At 50.3% G+C, this 23,344-nt stretch overlaps 1 protein-coding gene across 7 annotated transcripts in view; it reads left to right on the forward strand.

Moving 5' to 3' along the window:
- LOC135897579 (protogenin-like) overlaps window positions 1-23,344 on the forward strand; it is a 358,787-nt gene that overhangs the window by 140,845 nt on the left and 194,598 nt on the right. For 2 of the 7 annotated variants that reach the window (XM_070537248.1, XM_070537249.1), the window contains one exon: window positions 18,697-18,805. The exons of the other annotated variants lie outside the window; for them this stretch is intronic. The gene's annotated coding sequence lies outside the window, so the exon portion shown is untranslated. The remainder of the gene's footprint in view (window positions 1-18,696; window positions 18,806-23,344) is intronic. 7 annotated transcript variants of the gene reach the window in all.

The raw sequence follows: 23,344 nt of genomic DNA on the forward strand, positions 1-23,344 counted from the left end.
GCTGGTGAAGCATTAATCGTCGAGAAGGGATGGGGTAAACAATGCTACACGTCAGTCGCAACAGTATGTAAGCTTGTCGCGAGGTCTTCGACATCCCTTTTCAGCGAAAACCCCGATGATACATTGCGAGTTCTTCGACATCCTTTGTCAGCGAGAAAGCTGGCGATAAATGCGACAGGGCGTGGGGATATTGATCAATCGTCCAAATAGAGCATGCTCCGGGTTCGTCGTTTTACGACGCTCGGATTCTTGAAGTGACGGTTGTTAGATATGGAGCTGGTTCCTGAGGCTACTTCGAGTTCCCCAAACCGCTTCGAGTGGCAGCACAGCTAATTGAGGAATGCAGAAGCAGGAAAGCGCATTCCAGAGAAGCGGCCAAGCAAACAAGTTTAAGGCAACAAGTTCGTGCGTCGCCGGGATTAGAAGGGGGCCTGGGACAATGGAGCGCAATCGACCCCCTTCGTCTTTGAAGAAGGCATTTGCCACCGCTGCGGAGCCGAGTCACCGGGAGCAGGTGGGCATCCGACATTGAAGCAGGTGCAGCCCTCCCCTTCTCTTTGTTCGAAGTGCATTGCCAGTCTGCGATGCAAGACCGCAGCAAGCCGCCAGGTGTGACACCACGACACGGGCGCCTACCATTGGCTGAAAGTGGCGTCATCGGAGTGGACTCTCCCATTGGTCAAACATGACGTGACTTACAGTGCTCGAAGGGTTTATAAGAAGCCTTCCAGAGAGACCTGAGAATTCTGGGACATGCCCTGATTCCCTGATTCACCTCTCTCGAACTTCTTGCCGCGGGCCGCAGCGTCCGAGTTGCTGCCGGCCCGTAATGACTGTACGACTGTTAATTGACGCTCACCTCCCTGTATAGAATGTAGAATAAATCCTCCCAAGTTTGTGGGCTTCCATCCCGAAGCTCGTCCGCCAACCCCTACATCTGGTTGGCAGCGGTAGGATCGCCTCCGAATACATCAGCTGGTGGCAGCGCTACGAATCAACCTTCGTCGAGAGAGATCCTAAGGAACCGGGAAGAGCGAAGAAGGAGCGAGCCTTCGACCCAGGGAGTCCGGAAGGAACCGGGAACAGCGGACAAATGAACCGGATGGCGGGGTGCTGCAACCGTAAGTGAGCGCGTGGTTTTTTTCCTTATGATTCGCCAGACTCAAAGGTTGTGTGTTCAATTTTGATAGTTCTGGGAATCGGGAGTTTGTTGCATTGTGTGTTTGCAGAAATTAATTAAGGAAAACAGTTTTAACCACCTGTCGGGGCAGCTGCCATGGATCTTAGAAGGTTGACGAGGTTAGACTTGTTGTTGGTGTGCGACGATTTGGGAGTTGAGGCGGACGAACGGATGGAAACGCCAGCTATCATAAAGGCGATTAACGATAGTGGCAATGATGATAAAAGCATTGAGCTTGCTTGGGAACTGATACAGGAGCCACGGGAGCGTGTGCGTCGTGTACGTTTGCGAGAGCGTCGTGAGCTTAGGAGTGAGCGTCAGCGTGAAGAACGCGAGAATGAACGGAAGCAGGAGCTTCAAGAACTTACTCTTAGGTGTCAGCGTCACGAACGTGAGAAGGCACGCGAACGTGAGAATCAACGTAAGCTTGAGCGAGAGGAGAAGTATGAGAGAGAGAAGGCAGCACTGATCAAAGAGATACAGTACTGTGATCAGTTATTGGCACAGAGACAACGGCTGTCTGAGAATTCTGTAGGAAGCACAGAGCAAGTGTCTCGCAGATTTTCGCCAGAAGCCGACGAAAAGAGTAGTGCCTGTGAGAGTAGCTGCAGATTCATAAGTGAAGGGAAAAGGCTAGCTGCTAACGATGCCTTAGTGGCAACAGAGGCCGTTAAAGGCCGCAAGGAGAGCGACGAGGTGCTGTGCCAACAGATGACTGTAGAGACAGCTAGGCCAGCTGCGAACAAATTGGCACAGTTACCGAGCGTGTGCGTCGCTGGTAATGTTAGCGAGGTTGCTAGCGAAGAAAAGGGTACGGCTGACCAGACAGAAGCGAGCACCCATGTAGAGCCAGATCTGCGTGCAGAAGTGAAGTGCGAGCTGGACGATGCAGTTGAGAATAGCTCTCGGGGTGGCGAGCTCCGTAGCTCACGAGAGAACAACTGCATTGTTCAGGGATCGGTGCGGCTCTCCGCCAGTCTAGATAGCCTAGAGAGGGATGGTTCAGTTAATAATCATTCGGACTGTGCGCGTGAGACAGCGATCGATACCGACGGGCTGTGTGCCGATTCACAGCGTGAGCTGGGCAATGTAGTAGAGGGCAGTTCGCAAGAGTGCGAGTTGTCTTACTCGAGTAAAGCCTACTGCATTGTGCCAGAGTCGGTTCAGCTGTCCGCCAGTCGAGGCAGAGAGAGAGTAGATTTAAGTGAGAATCACTCAGACTGTGCGGGTAAGAGACCGATCCGGGCCGAAGAAATGTGTACCGGCCAGCACGAAGCACGAGGCGACATGAAAGTGAGTGCGAAGAGAAAGCGCCGTAAAAAGAAGCGCGTTAAAGACCGAAAGTCGGTAATTAATGTAGCGCCGCCAAAGATGGCGAGAAACCCAAAAGGGCATGGCGCGAGGAAGAAGGTGCGGTCGTCTAGGACGATGTTGACGCATCCAAAATGGTCGAGCCACCGGTCAAAGGGGGACCGCGAAGAATGTTCTGCGCGGACGCGGACAAAGGGCACGGGGCAGTTAAGCTCCTCGTCGTTCCGTAGTTCTTTTTATAGCTCAGCGTGCAGTTCGAAGAAACGCAAGGTGGCAGGACGAGACCAGGTGGGGAGTAGCGACGCGGTCAATCGAGTTCGTGTTGAAAGCGGGGCGCGGGGACGCAAATTGGCAGGAGACCGTAACGTCTTGGGGGAGCTGATAGTTAATCAGCCCTTTTGTTGTCTCTCGGCAGCCAGAGTAGCTTTCAGACCACGTCCACCTCGGGTTAGACTCAAAGTATGAGTCAGACGTAAGCGTTTGCAATGAGAGGCCAAGAGAGCTTCCGTAGTAGGAAAACGTGTTGTTTTGTATTTTATTTTTGAGCATCGGAAAATTTCGCGATTTGAGACTAGTTTCTTTCAATGTGTAAGGTTTGAGCTTTGTTTATGTTTTGGTTTGAGAAGCTCCGAGATTTGAAAGATGAGGTTTGTGTAAACATATAGTCTCGCGAGATGTTCATTAATAAGTAGATAGGCTTTTTTTTTATGTGTGAGTAACCTGAGGGTCAAGGTTATTGTTGAGAGGCCTATCGTAACGCGCGTGTGTGTTATTTAACCTTCTTTCTTTTTAAGTGTTTTTGAATTTTGTAAGGTTAAGCGCGTAGATTTTCAGTGAGTGCATGATTTGCACTGAGAAGCGTTCTTAGTTCCATTAGCGCATGTCCTGTGTGGACGGAAGGAAGCAGATTTATGACTGGGTTGCTAGTGTGTGTGGAAGGCAGCCGTATTCTGACTTCTTTAGTGAGCGTGCGTGGAAAGAGTTAGTAGAAGACGCATTATTTTAAGGGTTCTGCGGAGTGTGTAAGTCCCGCAAGTTTAATTGTTCGTTTACGTCACGTGTCCTGTAGGACTTTCAGGAAAGAAACGTGAGTAAGCGTAAATGAAAAGTTTGCCTACAACGCAAGTACGCGTTTTGTATAGTGACCACAAGGCTAGCGCGCTTGTGATTACGTACTTGTGAGGTTGACCAGATTGTTCAGTGGCACCAATACGTGCGATAAGTACGCCACTGCGATAGATTGCAAACATGCTGTTCGTGTAGTTAGGCCACTTAAGTTATGGTCGGCTGTTTTCATTTGTTGTTTGCATCGTCGACGACCCTTTTGTTTTGCAACAACAACAATGGTCTGGTCTTGTCGGCAATCGAGGAGAAATGGATAGCTGTTTGGAAGGGTGGTTGGAACTGTTGTCGAAATTGGGGAAATAAAAGATCAGGGTTGATTTTGACTCAGTAATAGTCTGGCGAGTCAGGGGTGAAGAGCCTGCGCTTACGCGTGGTGCAGCGCTGTGCTGTTTTGTTTGTTTGACGTCTGTTCTCCAGGGCCAAGGATCCCGAAGTTCGTCAAACGAGGCTCGACCCCAGTACCCTGCAGCTTCTTTCAGCGTTCCTCCTGGCCAGCGAATTGAGTTCACCGGCCATTCAGAACAACCGGGGCGAGGACGAGCTGTTAGATATGGAGCTGGTTCCTGAGGCTACTTCGAGTTCCCCAAACCGCTTCGAGTGGCAGCACAGCTAATTGAGGAATGCAGAAGCAGGAAAGCGCATTCCAGAGAAGCGGCCAAGCAAACAAGTTTAAGGCAACAAGTTCGTGCGTCGCCGGGATTAGAAGGGGGCCTGGGACAATGGAGCGCAATCGACCCCCTTCGTCTTTGAAGAAGGCATTTGCCACCGCTGCGGAGCCGAGTCACCGGGAGCAGGTGGGCATCCGACATTGAAGCAGGTGCAGCCCTCCCCTTCTCTTTGTTCGAAGTGCATTGCCAGTCTGCGATGCAAGACCGCAGCAAGCCGCCAGGTGTGACACCACGACACGGGCGCCTACCATTGGCTGAAAGTGGCGTCATCGGAGTGGACTCTCCCATTGGTCAAACATGACGTGACTTACAGTGCTCGAAGGGTTTATAAGAAGCCTTCCAGAGAGACCTGAGAATTCTGGGACATGCCCTGATTCCCTGATTCACCTCTCTCGAACTTCTTGCCGCGGGCCGCAGCGTCCGAGTTGCTGCCGGCCCGTAATGACTGTACGACTGTTAATTGACGCTCACCTCCCTGTATAGAATGTAGAATAAATCCTCCCAAGTTTGTGGGCTTCCATCCCGAAGCTCGTCCGCCAACCCCTACACGGTGGCCTAAGCTCGACCGGATTTCCCGATTTCCACTTGCGCGTCGCTCTCTCCTTCCGGGTGGCGCTTCATTTTTCGCGCCAACGTTCATTTGCGTTGGGACAACCAGGACGCAGCGCAGAACGCGTGAGCCGCGCATGGTTAGCGCTGAGGTCAACTCGCATCATCGCAGGGCATGCCTAGAAAGCCCGTTCGCGCGTAGTCTTGAGTACATAGCGCAAAAGCAGCCCGGCTCTTCCGTCAGCGGCTTGGCAGGAGGCTGGACCGGAGCCGCCCACGAACTCTCGTCGGATTCCGCTTGATCCGCCGCACGTATACGATTGCGAGAGCGAGCGAGCGAGCTCTCCTCTCCCTGCCTCGCTACCCTGTACTACCCGCGCTCCTCCCCGCTCCCTGATCTCGGAAGAACCGTGCCGCGGCCGCCCGAAGGGCATAGGCTTTGCGGCGTCGAAAAATAGCTGCGGTTGCCATGGGCGACCGTGCGTCGCGCGGACTGCAGGGGAGAGAATCCGCATTATTGGACTATACTTCTGCTTTCTTGGCGTTGCCTTCTGCTTCTTCCGCACGCTGTAAGCATTCTTGAATGAGTACGCCTCTCCAAAGCTACATTTAATATAATAAAGATGTTTATTCTATTTTTTTCTCTCTCTGTGTCAGCTGACATTGTTTTGGCGCGCCATTGTCTTCCTTGTTTTGTGTGCGGTGTGCAGGGCGAGAAGTCTAGAATAGGAGGTGACCTTATGGCGAGCATGGAGGAAATGCGATTACAAACAAGCGCGATGCGCCACTGTTTTGCGCTAACCATTTTCATGGCGTTGCGATCAAGCTTTGCGTAAGGTCTTACGTATAAGCAGGACGTGCCGCTTCCACGCTGTCACCCCGCTTTCTTCGGTGGTCTGCGGCTGTCGCGTGAGCGCGCCGCAGCGAGCAGTCGTTCTCGAGGGTGTTTTTCGGGTGGGCGCGTGATTCGCCGAATTGACGGCAGTCGTGCACGCGTGCTTCCTCGCGTTTTTCTTTCTTTTTTTTTTTCATCTTCGCCCGCACAGTTCGACGTCAAAGCTGCCAAGTTGTTGCTTCATTTCCCCTAGCTCTCGCAGAGCAGCGAATCGGCTGTGGGGCCACGTCAGCCAATCGGGAAAGAGAACCGTGCGCCTGTGGTCGTTCACCGCACGACACAGACTGAATGAAAAATTTACGGAAGGACTATAGGTCGGCCAGTTGAACACAATGGCCGAGCCTACCTCCTTCATTTGCTACACGTAGTGGGTTCTCGATTGTACACTGACACGAGCCATATGTACTTAGGGTGGCTACCATAGCAGGCCTTCGTTTCACAGCGCAAATTATGGCGGGTGGTAGATGTCGTGGAGCTCAAAACAGCCATTGTCACGGAAGCCTTGCCATCGGGCAAGCTGTCCTGCAAAGAGAAATCAAGTTGACGGTGCTGCCTCGGTACTTCATTAACTGATCGCGTACGAGGAAAGAAATAAATAAATAAACGGCTACTATTTTCGTGTGGCACCGTGGTTGTTGTCGGTGATTTGCCTTAGTGTTTTGAAAGGTTGAGCGCTACTCTACTACGTATTAAGTAGACAGCAAGTAAAGTAGACGATGGGACTGCCGAATCCCCCGAAGGATTGTGACATGGTTTTTAAACGGGGATATCGACTTTTGCGCCATATCAGACTTGCTCAAATTAGGTTAGAATATGCGAAAGAAACAGAACACGGCCACTGACCGATACCGCACCTATTTGTATACGTTTCGATATGTCGCGGTATACAGCCTTTATAAAGATAGCGCAGTGTCGCATTGCTTAGAGGTAAATTCTGAACAAAAGTTCCCGCGCAGTAATTTTGGTTGTATTGAATCTTTGTCTATATAGTCCGTGCTTTGACCGTAAGGTTTTGCCTCTTATTATTTATAGGAGCAAATAAATGTTAACACGTGACGTATAATAGCGGTCGCACTGAAAAAAAGAAAGGATAAACAAAAACGTATAATGGAAGTGTAGAGCAGCGGGCGGCTACTGTCATAGTGACTATTCGGTAAAACGCCGAACGCATTATGCGCAAATAATGTTCGTGTCCTCCAAAACAGCAGGATTATTACATACACGTGGAGATATTTATCGCGTTTTGCTGGACCAAATAAAACTTTATTCACTCACTCATTTGCCAGTATTTGATTGATAGACTCCTCCTCCTCCTTCGCTTGTTTCCTCCTCCTTCGCTTGTTTGCAGTTCACCCGTTCTTTCTCTCCCTTTCGTTCACCTTACTTCACTGAACTTCTCATCGGACTGCCGCTTCTGAAGGAAGGAAAAAAAATGGAGCGTAAATGTGGCAGTTGTAATGCCGCGGCAATCTACTCAAGGCAATGCCTAGAGACTGGATGGATGCCTTTAGGCATTGGATGCCTCTAGGCTGGATGCATCCGCCGGCGCGTTATATTCGCGGGCGTATGTCAGCGAGCGTTATCGCGGGCCTCCGAGACGATGACAGATGCCATGTCAGAGGCTGCAGCACGTGATTGCAAGTTGCAGGCGTTCGCTATGAGAGGCGCTCGTTGCCTTTTCGCGGAGGAGAGAAAAGAAAGAGGGCCCGGAACCGAGCTACCGGACAACGCGGCAGGCATCCAGTAAAGGAGGCATTGTTCTAGGCATAGATGCGTGGGCGTCGTCGTCCCCAGCCTTGGCGCGCAATCACACTTTTAATTACAGAGGATGAAACGGGCCCTAATTACGGCGGCCGACAGAACTCGACCCGAGCGGGGTTCCGAAATGCCACGGCCGACCGGCGGTGCGCGTCAGTCACTCTCGGTCGTCCCACGTGGCCGATCTCGGTCGGCAGTCATCGGCCGCTGGATTCGGTGCCGGGGCCGCGGCAGTCAAGGCGACCCGCGCTGCGGCCCACGGTGTAGGAAAGGTCACGGGGTCACCAGCGCTCTGGCACAGCTGCCCGAGTTCGCAGAAGCGATCGACGCTGCATGCTGCTGCGCAGCGGGCCGGCCCTCCTTCCGTCAACGGGACTGTCATCGATCGGGCCCCGGTGAACCTTGACTTTCCCCGCGGCCGTGATGCGCGCCGAGCGCCATACTTCCTGCATCGCTGACGGATATATATATATATATATATATATATATATATATATATATAGTTCGCGACCTTCTTCGGGGAAGTGCTCGAGGAGCCTTCGTTTGCCGGCACAGCGCGTTCGGTTGCTGCGCACTCCTCCTTCCGCCACCCCTGAAACAGCGCGCTGCTCGTCACCATATTTGCGCACTTTGCCGACTGAAAGAGAGAACCAGAAGGCGAATTGATTATGGAGGAATCGCAGGAGATGGGAAGAGCGAAACATGCGGTAACGGCCTCACAATAGTGGCCGCGTCGACCCAGTTGTCAGGGGAAACGGTAAGGGCGGGAGGTAACTGTACTCTGTGTGAGGTCCCGTCCGGGGCTCGGTCGTTCGGGTGACCAATTTGTGGGGTGCGGCGCCGAAGAGGTAGCCACCGTGCCACGGTTTATTTAGGACGGCCAGCCGCGGGCGTCGCGGGATCTCTGGAGAGGCCTATACCGCGGCCGCTCAGGTCGAGCGCACCAGCGTGTTCTATTCTTGTGCTGAAGAGTCTTGTTCGCCGTGAACAGACTGAACAGTCTGTTCGCGTTAGCAATCTTGTTCCATGTGAACAGTATTGTTCGCCGGCTCTGGAGGCGATAGTCGCGCAGCTACAGCACCTCCCCCTCCCCCCTCACCGATTGAAATATGTGCAAAAGGCGCGCGTATGCAAAGAAGAGCGACTGCGAGCACGTATTGAGGAACAACAAAGCTGTATCGGGAGTTTCTCATGTCGCTGTACAGTTTTCTCGTTGAGGCTTTTCATCGAATTATCATAGTTGAGGCTTTGGTTAACTAATTAAGACTAATTATCTTATTAGGCGCAATGCAAAAAGAAATTAATCTGAGTATCTCCAAGTGACGGCAAACGACAGTATCTTGCTTCTGTCCAGCTACGTGTCATTTGCATATCTTTAACGTTTGGCTCAAGTTACGTGGGACGCTGCGTGTAGCGGCCTTCCTGACCTTCCTGAAAAGCTTGCGCGGGCCGTGTGCGGCCTTTCAGGAGCGCTTTTTCACTTCCCTGTGTTTCATCACCACGCGTACAAAAAAAAAAAAAAGAAAGTGCGTTTCAGAAATATCCGGCTGCCTGCTCTCGTGTTACCCTTCTAGCGTTTTTTTTCCTCTTCTTTTTTTTTTTACCCCTTATTTGTGTTCAGTTATATAAACCTTAACTTGGGGGCCTGGCTTCGCGTTCTGTCATGTCTTTCTCTTTCTTTATTTCGTCCGAGCCAAAAGCATTAGCAGGGAAGCGTAGTAGGCCAAGAGATATTGATTCCACTCGGCGCTTAAATTTCCTCCCTGACTTTGGTCCGGTTTCTTTTTTTTTTTTCCGCAGCTTTTTGTTGGTGCGGCGGCGCCGGAAGGTCGAAGCTTTCACTTTCATGCTTCCGGGCAGGCAGTCTCATTCATTATTATTACCATATTTTCTTTCTATTTTTAAGAAAATGTCGCATTTAGTTTTCTTTTCAGCGTCATTGTGTTATCTCAGCTTTATCTATTTGCCTAACACGTCACGGCATACAGAAAAACAAAAACAAAAGAAGTTTCTGCGTTGATTAAAAGGGCTTTAGAGATGGTGCTACGGCTTGTTGCTTGCACAATTGCCCGGTTCCGGCCAATTTTAGTAACGCGGGATATATCTTTTTCGTTCCCCTTTCCACGCCCCCCTCCTTCCCCCCCCCGTCTCTCTCTCTCTCTCTCTCACACACACACACACACACACACACACACACACACACACACACACACACACACACACACACACACACACACACACACACACACACACACACACACACACACACACACACACACACACATTCTTTTTCTTTCCCCATCCGCTATGCGCAATTATTCCCGCAAAGAAATAGGCAATTCCGCGAAGAAGCGATAAAGTCAGTTGAATATGAATGCTTGTATTCCAATCATACCGATACGTGGCCACGTGGTGCAATATTCACTGCCTTGCGTTTTCTAGCTTGCGCGCGTGCACGTGTGCGTGTTAAAAGAATGGTAAAAAGAAAAATTATTCGAGCTGTGTTAGGAAACTGCACTTCTAAAAAAGAAGCCACATCTAAAGCTAAGCGCTGCTTGGTAAGCCAGAAAAGGCGCATAAACGAAAGAGAGAAGTTGAAAGATCTTTTGCGAAGCTACCGAATTCCTAAACGTGGCATCGCGAGAAGTTTTCTGCGCGCATATAAGTATGATCTTCGCGAATCGTTAGGCCTTATAACGTTCTGCTTTGTTGAAAATCATCAATTTTGCAAAGTCGCGTGCGCGTTCGAAGCCAGGAGGGCGTAGTTTAGGCAAATTTGTATATTACCCCCCCCCCCCCCCCCCCCTCATTTCCATGCTGGCTGAACTGCCGTGCTTTTCAGTTCCTGTAGACGCTAGCGCCTGACTTCCCTCGAGTCATTTTTTTTTTTGGGGGGGGGGGAACCTGTACGGTCTGCGGTAATTGGATGAACAGCCGTTTGCTCCCTTGGAATAACTTTTTACTTGTTTTTTTTTTCATTCTTTGTTTCTTTCTGCCTGTCTTTCTATTTTTTAAAACTTATTCACCGAGTCTATACTCTTCCTCTTTATTTGTGTATTTGCGCGTAGCGTGTCGTGCAATCTCCAAATGCGACACAATCGTCCAGCACGTCCATATACTCTCCGTCCTTCTCTCTCTCTCTTTCTCTCCTCTTCGCGCGCTCCGAACGGGCATCGGTTTCGATCGCCGGTTTTATGTCACGGCTATGTAATCGGCCGCGCCCCCTGCCGCTGTACTTGCCATTCTCTCATTCAGTCTCCTCAGGCCTCCCACTCTCGCTCTCTTTTTTATTACTATTCTTATTTCTCTCTTGCTTCGCTCGGTGACGAGTCGGTTGCGCCATCCTATGAACTCGAGAGCTTCTATATTTCCGCTCTATGATGCGCGTGTGTTTCCGCGCCAGGCTTGCTTGATTCTATTCCACTTCTTTCTTGTTCCATGCGTTCTCTTGCCTCGCCCGTGTCTTTTCTTTCTTTATTTCCTCCCCGCTTTCCTTTATCGCCGTGGTCCTCTTTTCATAGAAAAAAGGGAGGGCGTTGTGAAAGACCACGTTGCGAGGCGGTTTGCCTATTGAGTCGAGCGTCGTTGATGTCGCCACGCTTTTGAGGTCTCCGAGTAAACACCCGCTGCCCTCTCGCTGTATATGTGTGTGTGTGTGTGTGTGTGTGTGTGTGTGTGTGTGTGTGTGTGTGTGTGTGTGTGTGTGTGTGTGTGTGTGTGTGTGTGTGTGTGTGTGTGTGTGTGTGTGTGTGTCGAGAGAGAAGGGGGGCGAGCTAGTTCTTCTAGTCTGGAAAATGTTGTTGTGGTGTTTAAACTGGTTGCCATTTCAGTGAAAATGCTTTTGGAGGTAAAATGCATGGCGAGAAAAGGAAGGAAGCAAAGCGAAGCAGACTGCGAGTCACGCTATAGGTTGTACCTAAGTCTACGCTCCTTGTGTACCGCGTTAAAGGACCGCGAGGGAAGCAAATATTGCGAAGTATTCGCGATATTTCGCGCTCGAGTTAAAGCTATGCGACGCGTGCTGTTTTGACGCCTGAGACGGCGCAGCTAACTGCGACACCGCGAGTCACGTGGTGTAGGGGTCGTTTTTCGCAATCTCGCTCACGATTAAGTGGCTCACGGTAGCTGTGCTTTTGACTTATTTAAGGCCAGTGTGCAGAAGACAAAGGCAATGTTCAATAGCCTGGCGGGGAAACCAGTATTCATGATCGCCAGTCAGCCTCTACGAGTATGTGCAGGGGTGCGTTTTGTCTAGATCAGTGACTCACAGGGGTCCCAGACCACGAGAAATAAATTTACGGAGGAATAAAAATGGGTTGGAGTGCATACGGCAGGCTTCGCCATAATTGACTGGGAGCTTACAGCTGTTGTTGAAAAGTGTACAATCGTTGAGTTCTATCGGTGCTAACATATGAAACACGAACTTCGAAGTTAACAAAGAAGCTTAAGAACAAGGTAAGGACCGCGCAAAGAGCAATGGAAAGAAAAAGTTGTTAGGCGTAACGATAAGAGGCAGGAATGCAGCGGATAACCGAAAAAATGGATCTGGGAAATTCATGTAGTGCGTAGGGTAGATAACGGGTGGACCATTAGAGCTCGAAGCAAAGGGAATTGCAGTTGAAGACGGCAGAAAATTATGTGGCTTGATGAAATTAGGGAATTAACAGGCGTAAGTTGGGATCAGCTAGCGCAAGACAGGGGTAATTGGAGGCGTTGGCAGGAGCCTTCATCCTGCAGTGGTCATAAACATAGGCGGATGGTCATATTTAGCTGTAAAGGAGGGACAACTTTCTTGTTAACCTCGCTGTACTCTATAGAGGGAGTTACAATTATTGTCCACCGACCTCTGTATGAGAGTGCTCACGCTTCATTAGGGGATTGCACCTCGGCCTAATTCCTCCCTCCCTCTCACTCACTCACTCACTCACTCACTCACTCACTCACTCACTCACTCACTCACTCACTCACTCACTCACTCACTCACTCACTCACTCACTCACTCACTCACTCACTCACTCACTCACTCACGCAAACACACATGAACACACGCGCGCACACACAATTATCGATTTTTTTTTTCATCGTAATACCGCCACCACGTGTTCACGTGATGAGCTGGAGCAACCCGACGCCTGTATTACGTAATGCTATAACCACCAGTCTACTTTACACAATGAAACCGCTATTAAAATACTGCATTGAGGTAATTCAGCAGCCAAGAAACTGTTTTTGGCGAATTTTTACCGCTGCAAATACAAAATGCCTCGTTTCGGTTCCACTGCACGTAACCAAAATATCGAATGCGTGTAAATAGTATAAGTAATACTGTAACGAAATACTAAGAAGCGACGTGTCAAATAGAAATGAGAGAAATAAAAATACACGACGCGTGGCACTTCTTCACTGCGCAGCATGCGTGCGCATTCTTCAGCGCGCGTCCTTTTCGAAGTGCGCAGTTCACCTTTTATTTAACTATACCCTACGCGAATGTCAACCCAAATAGTTTATTTAACAACGATGACGCATTTGGAATCCTGTCATCCTTTCCTCTAGTTTGTGAACATTGAGCTATGCGGAGGTGTCACTGTTTTTGTAACTCCAGCTGCACGTCACAAACGAAGACGTGACGTATCATTTTCACTGCCGTATTGTGAAGCTGTGTGTATTGAACCAGAGGATTCGAGACAGTCACTTGTCGGTTGCCTGTGTCGCTTGCCTTATCTTCAATTGGCCTCGAGCTCCACCACTGGAAAAGCTGGCGCCACCGTCGGCGTGACGTGCTAGGAGGGATCACGTGGACATAGCGGCCGCGTCGGCTGCTTCGGGCGCGCCGAAGCGAGCTGAAAACGAGCTTCAATTCCCCCGTACGCTGCGGTTTTCATTTAGTGGCGAAATTTTCACGCTTCGAGTGTCTCCTTTACAACGCTTGAAAGCACTACAATAGGTAGTGGCTGCCTTTGAAGGCGCGCGACATGGTAGGCTACTGCTCGGTGCCGCCGGGCCGGACGCACGTAACGGAGGCCGGTGTCAGCCTTATTCGCACGTAGCCGCAGGACAAGAAGCTGTGTGAAGCTTGGCTCGCGAAACATAAAACCGGCAAACAGTCATCGGCTACAACTCGGGTATGCAGCAAGCACAGACGCAAGGAAGATTTCTGCTACGGCGCCCGGTCTGCGATGTTCTGGAAACGCGCACTGAGACGCTCGCCCCGAGTCCGCTGCCCGACTAATGTCATGACGGTTTAGTCTATGAACTTGTCGATACTATAGATACTGGCAAGTTCAGTGGAGTGGAAAGGCAGCGGTAAGAAGCACATTTAAAGAAAGCATGGCATATGGTCATGTTTGTGTGATGAATTAATGCACTGGATTACAAAAAAGGAGCAGCGGGAAATGGCACGCTGAGAACGCCGATAAACATACAGTGCGACGCAACTCGAGAAATAGTATTGAAAGGTTAAAGAATTTAGAAGAAAAAAAGATTGAATCGTCGCGACGGCACATCGCAGTCCCGTAGGCGTCGAAGTCTCTACAATGACATTATTTTTGAACAGCTCTGATAGCGCCCACGCAACAATGGTTGCTTGTATACTGTCAAATACTCATATTCTGCGGCCTTACGCTCACGGCACGGTGCGAAAACGCGCGCGCGCAGAAAGCGACACAGTGCGCGGACAAGCATGCAGACGCGCAGTCGGTCGCTGCGAATCTGCGCGATCGCTGCATTGAGGCTTCATTCTATTGCGCTCCATTTAGTTATACAAACACTATAAGAACATATTTTACATAGCTTGCTCTCAGCGTTTACCTACCTTTCACGCAAGAAGCCGGTTCGGGAGACTCCATTGCGACGACCGCGCGCAGTGGCGTTCACTGTACGTATTCGGTAAAGAGATAGCGGCTGTAAACGATTGTGTGCTTTCAGTTTGCCCAAGATTATTATTTAGACAGTAAGAAACTTCTCTCGTTTCGAAAGTACTTACAGAAATGTCCGGGAGAGCTCGCGCGTGGTGTTTTCAGTGAGCGCTGACAGCAAAACCTATGAGGAACGCGCCACGTGATCCCTCATACTACGCCAGCGAGGCGCTTCCGATAGAGGGCGACTCCGTAACTCCTCGCCGCCAATATGTGCTTTTTGCAATGACTTGAACAACTGCTCTTGGTAACTTGTCTTCAGAAAGAAAAAAAAAGAAAAGAAAAAGAAAGGTTATGCTATGACGGCACTGCTGCTACTACTGACTAGTCTAACTAACTGCGTTCACGGATTTAGCTTCGAATCATTGGTTTCTATTCCATCTATTGATGTAGTTTGGGGGCTTCGGCCACCTTAATAGATCACATATTTTCCAATCTCGTGTGTCCTCCCGTTTGCGGTGTACTTGAAAATAAACGACTGACCACTTTTCTGACTTTTCTTAAAACTTCCTTATCAATTACAGTAACCTTGTCATGAATTGAGTCAAGCTGTGATTAATAAAGGTGACTTCATCGCTCGCGTTGGTGAGCTAAATTGGTGTTCGATGACTTCACAGTGAAACGCAGAACCTTCTTTTAATGAATTTTTGGAGATCATTAAATAAATGTACCACTAATTCTGCCAGTTTTGCAAAATGCAGAAGACATGTCCCTGCGTTACGGAATCATTGGTTAACCAATGGTCTATTAACTAGCCTGCGTAAAAACTTATACCGAAAAGTGAAACAACGCTCCTTTAACATACCATTAGATACTCACTAAAATATATTGTAACATGTTAAACAGGCTGCTCAGCATAGCCAAAGGAAATTATTGCGAATTCAGAATGGCCAAAGCCGGCACTGATTCAAAACGACAGTGGAAAATAATAAATTCCTTCTTAAATGGATCCACTCGGAGTAAACCAATAAGTTAGTTTCATTCATCAGACGCCACTTATAAGCGACCAATAGACATCGCCAACGCATTTAATGAGTTTTTCTGTGACAATGCCTTCGATCATACTAATGATACCCACCTATCATTTCAGCGTTGCTTACAACATTGTGCTTATTTCCAAATGATCCAGATGAAATCTTTAATGTCATACATGATTTAAAGGTTATACGGGAGCAGGTCCGGACTGTTGGAGTCGGGCATGAAATAGATGGTAGCTGGCCCATGCCGTCGTCCAACTTGTCCACGCTAAGGACGTTGTTGAAGGGAAGGACTGCTTCTCATCGAGAACGAGGAATCTGGGAAGACGCGTAATAATTCGTACGAAGGCGTTCTCGTGCGTTCCGATGCATACATTTGGAAGCTCATAAGCGCTGTGGTATTACATTGCAAGCACGTGCCATACCTTCGAAAGAACGTATTTCTGGACAATTTGGAGCTGTTTGCTGCACATTCTCTTTAACGGCGCGATAACACACACACAGCACACGGATAACACGCCCAGCACACAAGCGCTTGTGTGCGTGCGTGTGTTTCGTGTTTCCTTTGTGGCATCAGTTTTCGCTCAGCGGCATCATAGCGCTTCTCAAATCGGTACTTATAGCCGCACGGAAATGTGTATGCTGTCGTAAAAACCGTTTTTCTTCGCTTAAACTCAGAGGGCGGGAAGCGGTGTAAGTAACTTCGTGTGGTATATGATGTCACGTCGACGCCGCGGCGCATCCTTGATTTTGCAATGATTGTGTTCGGGCATGAAATAGATGGTAGCTGGCCCGTGCCGTCGTCCAACTCATCCACACTGAGGACGTTGTTGAAGGGAGAGGCTTGTTCTCATTGAGAACGAGGAGTATGGGATTTATTTACAGTATATGCATGAGAACGTTACAGTTCATCAGCCTAGCATGACTGAAAGAGAATGCACACCCAGCAGCCGCGCCGCGGCTGCTGATAAGCACTCTGTTCTCCCTAGATTCCTAGGTGAGGGAAAACGGTCGTTCAACCGTCGACCGATTCGGAGCGTCCAAAGTCATCGTAGCCGACCCGCCTTTGAGGGGGTGGGTTTACACACTCACTTCCGCACAGGTCTCACTAACCACGCCGAGGTGAGAGGGTTTTCGCAGACACGGGTCCTGCCCTGAGCAGGCGACTCTTGGTCCCAGAGTCGACCCCGCAGACAGTGGCCGCCGCGTCTGTTCATTGACTGACGACTTCTATGACCCGTGAGACGGCGCCGCAAAACACCTTATTCCAGGAGTTCCACCGCTTCAAACAAACCGTGACTGTGACGGCGAATCCACTAACAATACTCGGTCCGCCTATTGCGTGTATACATCCCGGCGCCGTTCGGTTATGGACTGTCGTATTGTCGTCCTTACGAAGCGAGTCGTCGCAGCAGACGTGGTGGCGCGCCGATGGCCTGTTGACCGATTAAAGGCTAGGTGGCGCGCGTCGCCGCCGCCCGATTCAAAGGGTTGAGCCACAATCATCCATCCATCCATCCATCCATCCATCCATCCATCCATCCATCCATCCATCCATCCATCCATCGACACGGCGCATTGTTGTTTTCACAAAGTGAATCATCGCAGCGGGCCAGGCAGGTTCCGTCGGTCGCTTCTCCTCTAGTTCGCCAGCCCCTGCAGGCCGTTCGTAACGATTTTCATATGAACTCGCGCTATTTGGAAACACACTGCACGTGTGCATTTCGTCATCCGTGGCGACTCAGCTCCCTCTCTCTCCCTCTCTTTATATATATATATATATATATATATATATATATATATATATATATATACCAACACGCACACACACACTGTTCCGCATGCACGTAACGTTATATCCGGGAGGAATATAATGCGCAGTCGCTTCCGAGTCGATTTTGTAAATAGCTGAAGGCGTGCATAGATAATGCCTAAACAAAGGGCGGCATGGGCGTACATGCAGCATACGTGCTCTTCGGGCCTGCGCCGCTTCCGCGAATCCGAGCGCGTTGGCGGAGGCGATTGATCTCGGAAGGGAACTGAACACTACAAGGCGTTGACGTCATTCCCCCGCCGTCGTCACGCGCTCGTGAATGCCAGGCGTTTCGTGGTGTCGAACTTCTCCGCGGATCACGGCACAAGGTCGCGCGTTCGATCCCACGCTCGCTCCTGCCGCTTTCCCGTGGGAGCGCGATGAGAGAGAGAGAGATCAGTTGTGTTACATTGACACGTAATTAAACTCCGTTTGATTGAAGCCATAATTGCGAACCTTCGCTTCTCTACGCTGCCGGGGCTCTCTGCTGTAATATCAGTAGGCTTACCAAAACTTCAACCACGTATACGCACTGATTGATAGGTTGACCTTTACGCCCCTACGAGTTGCACGCTTGGAGGCGCGCCGTGCCCGAGCTGCCATATTAAATTTTTTGACCACCTGCGGTTGTTGAATGCGGAACCGAAATCTCAGTACGTGAACGTTTTTTTTTTTGTCTCGTTTTCAACGGGCTTTGATGTGGGCTTGGTTTTTTGGATTTTTTTCTTCATTCTCATTTGAACACTAGTTTTCTTCGAATGAAATCCAGTTGATGTCCAGAGCGCGTCCTGTTCTTGCTTGATCGTCGTCGTTCGCGCTGCCCGTTACAATGGATCGAGGCCAACTCTGCCCATTTTCCGTTAGTTAAGAATCTCGTTTATTTATGCACTGCTATCTTCAGTTATTCACTCCACACGGAGCCCACCCACCGTGGACTCGGCTTGGGGATTGTGAGATTGTATCGCAAGGAAACCGTGTATATAGGTATATCAACCGGTATGTCAGAATACGTACGCGCTGGTTCGTCGAACAAAAGGTTTGGCATACAGGTTTGATATGTGACAATAAGAGGCCAAAAGACGAGAGAAAATAAAATAAAAAAGAAACGCACACACGCCCACTCACCCAAAAACTCGCAAACGGGCAGTGAGTTGGCAACCATGAAATGTGCGAAGTGGTAAGTGGAGCTTGGGTATGGGACCATCGGTAAACAAAATGTTATCCATCTCTGTGGTTCAGCTATAAAGTATAATAATGGCTGTAACGTTGGTTGCCATATGTTGTTTTGCGTGTTAGCGCTTTCTATGGCTCGTTAGTCCGTATGATCCGCGGCTTCGCGGTTTGCTATGGGTTCCGAAAGAAGGACAAGCCGTCTTTTTTGTTCCTGTTTATAAGTTTTACAAACTCCACAATCATAGCGCCTGGTGACTTGCAAAAAAATCGTATTCGTTGAACAAAGTGTGCGCGTTTGTTTTAAATTGCCGTTCTGTTTTGCTTCTATTGCAGGTAAGCGTGACTGAGCCCCCCCTCTGCCTTCAGGCTGTCGCTGGTCCGTTGGTTGATCTATGTAGACTGCTATAAACTGGTCACTCAGCGGGCGCCGGTCCCACTGCGGGTAAGTCTGGACGTAACGCCAAAAGGGAGAGAAAAAAAGTCCTGCCCCAGACAGGGTCGTTTTACAGCTCACTAGCCCGGCGAGTGTCACGTGGTACACGTCGCGGCGCACGCTAGTGGCCCGTGTCGGCAGAAGCCATTCGTTGAGCGTCGCAGTAATGCCGCAGTGTTGGAGTGTTGCGATATGCTAAACGAGGCGTGCGTGCTCCTTCAATAGCTATGGCGCTCGACACTGTGGACAGACGCGTGGCGCCAGCAGCAATTGCGGCACACCACGTCGGGCCCCTTGATTGGCTGACGTCAGCTGGCGCTGTACGTGCATGCCAGCTCCCGCGCAATTCTCGACTATATGACGCGCCAACACACTGTGGTGTTATGGGGCGCGCGTCGTCCTGGTGGCGGCGCTTGAGCTGGAGAGTGATTTGTGCGCACGAGCGCACTGTCTCGCGGAATAATCGCCGTTGTAAGGCGCTGAGAATGGCGCCTGATCGACGCTCGCGAGATGTTAAGAAAAAGAAGCAGCGGCAGATCCCGCGCCCCCTGTGGGAATCGACCTTATGCGAAGCAGTGTGCGAGGAGCCTACCAAGTTAACGAAACGACCATGAGAGCACCAAGACGTAGGCGGCCATATATATATATATATATTATAGGGGTATTACTCAGGCTCGCGCGTGCGCACCTGACCCTTCTCTGGATCGCACAGCGCCGGCGGAGCGGCAGTCGCTCCCTAGCACTTTCGCAGCAGCCCTAGCAGTCAGAGCTGTGACCCCTAACCCGCGGTTCGCAGTGAGTTGCGACCACGGCGGGTTCAGGCCAGTGGGGACAGGGTGAGTCTCGACCTAAGGTGTTTATTCACCTTGGTGTACAATGATTCCAACAGACAGCAACAGCCACAACACACACAAACACAACACAACACAACACAAAACCTCAGCGGCGGAGCATTCCGCACGTCTGGGGCGAAACAAACCGCACAATGTGGGAACCACAAAAGAGGCTGATAAGAGTTCAGCTCACCCAAAAGTGGATCCGCGCTCGGGCCCTGGGGCGGTGAGTCGCACACCAAGGTCCGGGCGCCACAGGGGGACGGCGTGCGGCGGTCTCAGCGGCTGATTTGAGATGCGGCCGTTCGCTAGCTCTTCCGCCGTGAGACCATAGAATAAAGAACAACTTTAGAGAAGGGAAACTGTACCTTTGGCAGTGGTTCGAAAATAAGCAGCGGCAGCGCATGGAACTAACTTTCGGGGACGCCAGATGACGTTGCTCAATCCGGAAGCGGAAGTGCAAACTTTTTTTTTTTAGCGCAAAATTCAATATGGCCGTTTTTTGCCGGTCGCGTACGCTGGTACGTGCCGTGCTTGCCCTGCAGGCTATGCGGCATGCCTCAATGCCTTCGCTGCCGCTTAGCTGGTGCGTTCTAATTGCCAAGAGCCTCTACTGACGCCCATACAAACAAGCCACAAGTGAGTGAACAGAACGCGCGACTTTATTGGCAGAAGACAAGCAGTGTACATCCTCGTGCAATAGCAGAAATAAAATTTGCATGTCGAGATACGCTGGAATCATTGACGCGAGCTCGTAAACGGCTCACCGTCGTCGTCGCACGTGGTGGTCAGGTTAACGAGCAAGAACCAGCAGCGGAAACATATTGGACAGAGTGTGCCACTTATTTGCAGCGACAGTCGCCGTTAAAAATGCCCAAATTGCATTGCGAAGCAATCGGGAGACGCAGGCATCTGCTGCCGCAGCCTACACAGCGACATGGGCTACCCCAGATTTTAGCCGTTCACTCCTTTCCAACCTGCACGTTTCTTTTCTTTCGGGGGCCGCTAATGTGTGGCTCACACTTGGTGTCTCACATTGTCTCGCTATGGACAAGTCGCTTTCGTGGGCATCGCCTCCATCAGCTACTTTTGCGGGCCTTTCCACCCATGTAGCTATCAACTTCATACGCATCGGACTATGTAAGCACGTATGCTGGTCTCCGTTCATGCCTAATCGCGGCCGAGAAAGGCCAGAGGCACAATATGCCCATTGCTGCAGCAGGAAAGCGCGAACGGGGAGCACGAATCACGGTGCATGAAAATTGGGAGTCTATGTCGCTGTGCAGGCTGCAGGAGCGAATGCTTACTTCGAGAAACTGCTTCCCAGTGCAACCGACCAGGCCGCAATATTCTAAAAACATAACAGTGCGACCATAACCAAGTGACATAACAGCAAAATTAAACAGCAATCAGTCACCGCATGAGGTTCAGACAATACGTTATACATTGGCGACGAACTATATGGCAACAGTGAGCATTCACATACACGGGTCTCTTAGGGTACATTGAGCTGCCTACCTACAGGCGTAGTGCCCGACTTCGTCGCACGTGGTGGTCTACTAACGAGCAACAACCAGCAGCAGAAACAGATTGGACAGAGTGTCCCACCTGTTTGCGGCGACAGTCGCTGTTAAAGATGAGCAATTTGCAGTGCAAAGCAGTCGGGTGACGCAGGCATCTGCTGCCGCAGCCTACACAGTGACATGGACTACCCATCATTTTAGCATTGACACCTTTCCAGCCTGCATGTTTCTTTCTTTTGGAGGCCGCTAATGTGTGGCTCACACTTGGTGTCCCCCATTGTCTCAATATGGACAAGTCGCTTTCGTGGGCATCACCTTCATCAGCCACTTTTGCGGGCCTTTCCACCCAACTTCATACAGGTCCGACCATGTAAGCACTTATGCTGGTCTCCGTTCATGCCTAATCGCGGCCGAGAAAGGCCAGAGGCACAATTTGCCCATGGCTGCAGCAGGAAAGGGTGAACGGGGAGCACGAATCACGGTGTGCGTAAATTGGGAGTCTATGTCACTGTGCAGACTGCAGGATCAAATTCTTACTTCGAGAGGCTGCTTCCCAGTTCAACCGATCAGGCCGCAATATTCGAAAAATATAACACTGCGACCATAATCAAGTGACATAACAGCAAAATTAAACAGCAATCAGTCACCGCATGAGGTTCAGACAATACATCATACATTGGCGACGAACCATATGGCAACAGTGAGCATTCACATACACGGGTCTCTTAGGGTACATTGAGCTGCCTACCTACAGGCGTAGTGCCCGACTTCGTCGCACGTGGTGGTCTACTAACGAGCAACAACCAGCAGCAGAAACAGATTGGACAGAGTGTCCCACCTGTTTGCGGCGACAGTCGCTGTTAAAGATGAGCAACTTGCAGTGCAAAGCAGTCGGGTGACGCAGGCATCTGCTGCCGCAGCCTACACAGCGACATGGACTACCCATCATTTTAGCATTGACTCCTTTCCAGCCTGCATGTTTCTTTTCTTTTGGAGGCCGCTAATGTGTGGCTCACACTTGGTGTCCCACATTGTCTCAATATGGACAAGTCGCTTTCGTGGGCATCACCTTCATCGGCCACTTTTGCGGGCCTTTCCACCCAACCTCATACACGTCCGACCATGTAAGCACTTATGCTGGTCTCCGTTCATGCCTAATCGCGGCCGAGAAAGGCCAGAGGCACAATTTGCCCATGGCTGCAGCAGGAAAGGGTGAACGGGGAGCACGAATCACGGTGTGCGTAAATTGGGAGTCTATGTCGCTGTGCAGACTGCAGGATCAAATTCTTACTTCGAGAGGCTGCTTCCCAGTGCAACCGACCAGGCAGCAATATTCGAAAAACATAAAACTGCGACCGTAACCAAGTGACATAACAGCAAAATTAAACGGCAATCAGTCACCGCTTGAGGTTGACAATACATTATACATTGGCTACGAACCATCTTACAGGCATAATGCTTGCCTTTGTCACATGTGGTGGTCTGGTAACGAGCGACAACCTGCGGTACAAACAGATTGGACAGAGCCTTGCACCTGTTTGAACCAACAGTTGCCGTTGAAGATGAGCAACTTCCATTGCGAAGCAATCAGGTGACGCAGGCATCTGCTGCCGCAACCAACACAGCGACATGGACTACCCGGCATTTTAGCGTTAACTCCTTTCCAACCTGCACATTTATTTTCTTTCGGGGGCCGCTATGTGTGGCTCACACTTTGTGTCCCACTTTGTCGCAATGTGGACAAGTCGCTTTTGTGGGCATCACCTTCGGCAGCCATTCTTGCGGGCCTTTCCACCCATACGGCTATCAACTTCATACACTTCGAACCATGTAAGCACATATGCTGGTCTCCGTTTTGAGCAAATCATGGCCGAGGTAGGCCACAAGCACAATTTGCCCATGGCTGCAGCAGGCCAGAACGAACGGGGCGCACCAGTTATGGTGTGTGTATACTGGGAGTCTATGTCGCTTTGCGGACTGCAGGAGCAAATGCTTACCTCGAGGGACTGCTTACCAATGCAACTGACCAGGCCCCCACATCTGTAACACAGTTACCACAACCAAGTGTGGCAGCAAAACCAGATTCTGCAATCAATCACTTCACTGTAGCTTGCACAAAGACCCAGGCTATCAAGGAAGAGGAGCAATCATCAACGAGACTAGGAATATGGAAAATGAGAAAGCTTGCATTC

Source organism: Dermacentor albipictus, chromosome 4, assembly GCF_038994185.2.
Source record: "Dermacentor albipictus isolate Rhodes 1998 colony chromosome 4, USDA_Dalb.pri_finalv2, whole genome shotgun sequence".
Lineage (NCBI taxonomy): Eukaryota > Metazoa > Arthropoda > Arachnida > Ixodida > Ixodidae > Dermacentor > Dermacentor albipictus.